We start from the raw sequence: 5,768 nt of genomic DNA, 5'->3' as shown, positions 1-5,768 counted from the left end.
TATTAATATGTATGTTTTGTCATATACATACTGTAATAACTAAGCATAAAAATAAATCCTATTCTTAAACAAATGCTTTCTATTATAATCACATTTTTAAATACATATGTTGGAAAAGTAGCGTTGCAAACAATATAGTGCATAATTGTATCTGTTTCTTTATACTTAGCAGTATATTTATTAATGTATTTTATATATATTTTCATGTTTGGTTTATTCATTCGGACTTGCTGGAAGAAAAGAAAGTATAAATAAAAAGTTGTGTTATGTCTTTTTGTATAATAAAGGCTTGTTGCAGGAGCGTGATCAAAGTTTCAGCTTCTGATAATTTCTTTTATGCATTTATTTTGTTTTCTACTAAAACAGTATTATGTCGAAATATCTGTACGTACTCTCTTGATGGTGCCAGAATAAATATCTTCATATAAGATTTAGCGATATATAATACATGTAGATGAAATGATGATTTTTTTTATATAAAAAACAAACAGAAGAAAACGTGGCATATTCACACATGTTGTAAATTGACTTGATTCACTGCTGAGGTGTTTTTTATAAATATTAACCTTGTGGCATTGTAACTCTCATTTGTACGAAATACTGATTCTGATATCGCCTTATTCTTATGTAAAATGCATATAATGTACTCCGGAATACACATATATTGCAGTCAAATAGAACCGTTGTAGGAATATATACATTTCCCCATTATAATTTATTATTTCGCTTGCATTGACAAACGGATTCTTCCTATGTGTGTGTATTTCCATCATCATGTTGATTTTTAAACAAAGCGCTTTTTACAACATATTCTGGGCTTCATAATTTACGTTAACACGTGTATACCCTGTAATCCATTCATGTTTTATGTTCAGTATGCCTATATCGTTTTCTAAATATGCGTTTTTTATATAAGAGAGAGAAAAACTCTTGCTCCAGCGTTTATTTAGGATAGAAATGTTGTCGTTTTAAGTACATTATCAGATCTGCTTATTCATTCTTAGAAAGATATTTTTATTATGTATTTGTATATACATTTTCAGCAATAGGTTGCATTTTCCACAGCGTGCCATTGCTGGAAGAAAAAAAAAGGATTACAAAGTTTTGTGCTTTCATTTATTTATATTAAGGGCTTTTTGCAGCAATATTTTAGCTTCCGATTATTTTATGTAAGAATGTATGTTGCTTTCTACGCAAACAGTATTATGTCGAAGTATATGAACACATTCTCTTTATGATGTCAGATTAAATATCTTCATATAAAATGTAACGACATATAATAAATTTAAATTGTATGATGTTTTTTTTTAAATAAAATACAGAACAACGTAAACATATTCACGCATATTGTCAATTGACTTGATTCACTACTTATTTCTTGATAAATAGTAACCTCTTAGCATTTTTACTCTCATTTGTACGAAATATATCGCCCTATTATCATGTAATATGCATACAATGTACGCCTTAACACGTAAAGGGTAGTCAAATAAAAATACATGTAGGAATATATATATTTTACTATAATAGCTTATTATTTCGCGGGCATGAACAAACGGATTCTTTGTATGTGTGAGTATTTCCAGCATTAGGGGGAATTTTAAGCAAAGCGCTTTTTCAAACATATTCTGCGGTTGCATAATATGTCTACTCGTTTATACCATGTAATCCATTCAGGACCATGTTTTATGATCAGCATGCATATACCGTTTTCTAAATATGCATTCATTATATAAGAGTAAAACTCTAGTTGCCCCATCATTTATTTATGATAGAAATGTCATGTTTTAAAGTGCTAGTAATCTATTTGATCATGAACGTTAACACAATTCCATAAGTTTTATATATTAAAAGGGGCCTTTACACAGATTTTGGCATGTTTTGAAGTTTGTCATTGAATGCTTTATATTGATAAATGTAAACATTAAATTTTAAAAGCTTCAGTAAAAAATCAAAAATACATTTTTAAAAAGGAAACAAAAGTAGCCCACAGCAGGGCTCGAACCAGTGATCCCCGGAATCCTTAAGTAAAAATGCATTAGCCAACTGAGCTATCCTGCCAAAAATACATAATATGCGTATTTTATACCTTATATAAGCAATCTTCGTAGTTTTACAAATTTAAACGACAACAAGAGACCTCTCCAAATTATTCAATCGTTTCGCGTTGCAACGCTTTATAATTTTTAGGCTTTTAAATCGTCAAAAGACGCATATAATGGCTATATTGGACCGTGGCAAATGTTCAGTAATACTGTTTCCTCACAAATATCATAACTGAACCGAACATTTGCGAATCTGAAACAACTTTTTTCAATTTTGTCAATTTACCAAACCGTGAAAATATCCCTTTAATATATTTAATTTCAGTGTTCGTGAATTTAAAATTAAGAACCATGATGGATTTCAGCAAAGCATACAATCATTTGTCCAACGAAAAAGCGTCTGTACTATGGGTATGCCATTTACACAACATTAAGTCAAAGTACGTGAAAGCTTTAATTTTTTGTCGTCGGATGATTTAAGTTCAATTTATATAAATAAATAAGTCTATAGCAATGCATTTAGAAACAAAAACATTCAACCTGAAATAGAACATCATCATTAAACTAGATGTTAGATTAAAAATCCAATTGCTTAGATGAAATAGTTTATTATTTTTTATGTTTCGTCATATTATTACTGAAATAACTATGCATACAAAATTTATTTATTTTTTAAACATTTTTTATCTCTATTATCACAGGTGTAAATACAGATGTCAGGAAAATAGCATTGTAAACAATCTAGTTCATAATTACATCTGATTATTCATTCTTAGACAGATAGTTTTATTAATAAGTACTTTTATATACTTTCCCACATTTTTATCACAGTGTGAAATTCTATGTTTGGTTTTATAAATTCATACTGACTGGAAGAAAAACAACATATAAAAACAAAGTGTTGTGTTGTCATTTTATTACATTAAGGGCTTGTAGAAACAATGTTATCACAATGTTAGCTTCTGCTAATTTCTATAACGCATTTATTAGGTTTCTACTTAAACAGTATTATGTCGAAGAATATTTACGCATTCTCTTTATGATGTCAAATTATAGCTGGATATGACATTGAACGATATTTATAAATGTAGAATGTATGATTTTATTGGAAAAAAAAACACAACAGAAAACAAACGTTAACATATTCACGCATATTTTAAATTGTCTTCATTCACTTCTTACATGATCTCGATAAATAATTTCCTTATATCATTGTGACTCTCATTTGAACGGAATACTTATTCTGATATCGCCCTACTATTATGTAATATGCATAACGGGTACGCCTGAATATGCATACATGTACATGGTAGGCAAATAAAACACCTGTAGGAGTATATACATTTTACCATAATAGTTTAATGATTATGCTTGCATGTAATGTACGCACTGACTTTGTCTATGTCTGTGTACATCCAGCATTAGTGGTAATTTTAAACAAAGTGTTTTGTGAAGTATACTAATGTAAAACTTCCGCTGCTCCAGCATTACAGCATTCCCATCAATAACTAATAAAACTTATTCTGGGGCTGCATACTTAATGTTTACACGTGTATACCCTGTAATCCATTCAGGACCATGTTTTTGTTCAGCATGCCTATAGGCGTTTTCTCAATATGCTTTCGTTATATAAGAGTGAATCTCTAGATGCTCCAGCGTTTATTTCGGATAGACATGCTATGATTTAATGTACATGTACTTTCTGATAATGTACGTTAACATAAATTCCAAAAGTTGTGATATCTTTAATAATATTTATTACCGTTTCGTGCGTGTTTAATTATGTACCATGATGGTGTTCAGCATAGCATACAAGTATTTCTCCAACGAAAAGGAGCCTGAACTATGGGTATGGCCTTAAATCAGCATAAAGTCGAAGTACATGAAAGCTTTTATTATTGTCGTCGTTCAAACCTGTTCATGGGGTTTTATAACTTTTGTTTGGTCGTGTATACCCTGTAATCCCTTCAGGACCATGATTTTTGTTCAGCATGCATTTAACTTTTTTTTTTTAAATATGTGATCTTTATATAAGAGTACAACTCTAGTTTCTCCAGCCTTTATAAAGGATACAAATGTTATATGTTAAAGTACATGTTATTTCTGATCATGGACGTTAACAACAAAATCAACAGTTTGATATATTTTATATATTTTAATTACCGTTTTTGTGAATGTATATTGACGTGCCATGCTGGGTATAAGCATAGCATACAAGTACAGTCCAACGTAAAGGAGGCCTTACTATGGGTTAGCCCTTTAATAAGCATTAAGTCGAAGTACCTGAAAACTTGTATGTTGTCGTCGGATAATTTATGTGTTTTTTATAAAAAGAAATAAATCTAAAACAATGAGTTTGGCAACAAAAACGTTCACACCTTACATAGCACATCTGCATATAAAAAGATGCAAAATTAAAAATCCAACTGCTGTTATTTTTATGTTCAGCATGCCTATATCAATTTCGCAATATGCGTTAATTACAAAAGGTGTAAACTCTAGTTGCTCCAGCGTTTATTTAGGAAGAAATATAATGTTTTAAAGTACATGTAATTTCTGATTATGTTAACAAAATTCAAAATGTTTTTATATCCTGTATTTATCTTTTAACTGTTTTCGTGAATGTATAAGTATGTACCATGATGGATTTCAGCACAGCATACACGTATTTGTGCAAAACGGAGCCTGTACTTTGGATATACCCTTTAATCAGCATTAAGCAGAATACTCTAAACGCTTTCATTGTTTAATATCTCAATAATGCAGGGTTGATTTATACATAAACATATATATATAACCACTATTTGTGGCAACAACACCGACTACAAATCATATAGCATTTCAACATTTGAAGATATGTCAAATTAAAATCCGATTACAAAGCTGTTTGTTTATTTAATGTTTCGTCTAATGCCAAACTAAAATTAATTTGCAAGCATTATTTTTTTAATAAATGCTTTCTATTACAATCCTATTTGTAATCATGGATCTCGGGAAGACAGCATCGCCAGGAATCTAGTTAATAATTAGATCTGATAAGTCATACTCAGACGGATAACTCTTTGTATATATTTTGCAGTGTTTTCAGAATTAAGTTGCAGTTTTACCTAGTGTACAATGTTAGATTTGGTTTTATTCATACGGACTTGCTTGAGGAAAAACATTATCCTTACACAAAATTGTTTACCGATAATATTTTAGAGTAAGCACGTGTTTTAGCAACGTGATCAAAGTTTGAGAGTCTGCTCATTGAATTGATGTATTTAATTTGGTTTCCCCTAAACCAGTATTTGGTCGAAGTATATGAACGCATACGCCTATATTGTCAAAAATCAATTGATGTTACATTATCGATATTTTTTATTAATGTAAATTTTGATTTATGATGTTATGTTTAGTAACAGACAAGACACATGCACACGTTTACGCATATTTCAAATGGACTTTAAACAATACTTATTTTTTACTATTTAATAATTTCGCTTCAATGGATGCATTTCTTTTATCTATTTTTATGCATGTTCGGTATTGGGAGGGAATTTTAAATAAAGCGCTGATAAAAGTTTTGCTCCAATTTTGTCTTGTATTTTGTAATGTTTACATCGCAGCTTTCTGTTCAGGGCAATTGGTCTATTACCTATATAGAGAATACTATGTTAGTGTGATTGTGAACTTAAAATTATCCCACAATGAAGAAAAGTTTACATGGCAGAGGCTTGCCGA

This window comes from Dreissena polymorpha, chromosome 2 (genome assembly GCF_020536995.1).
Source record: "Dreissena polymorpha isolate Duluth1 chromosome 2, UMN_Dpol_1.0, whole genome shotgun sequence".
Classification (NCBI taxonomy): Eukaryota; Metazoa; Mollusca; class Bivalvia; order Myida; family Dreissenidae; genus Dreissena; species Dreissena polymorpha.
The sequence above is the reverse complement of the archived record's forward strand: the minus strand, read 5'-3'. Positions refer to the sequence as shown.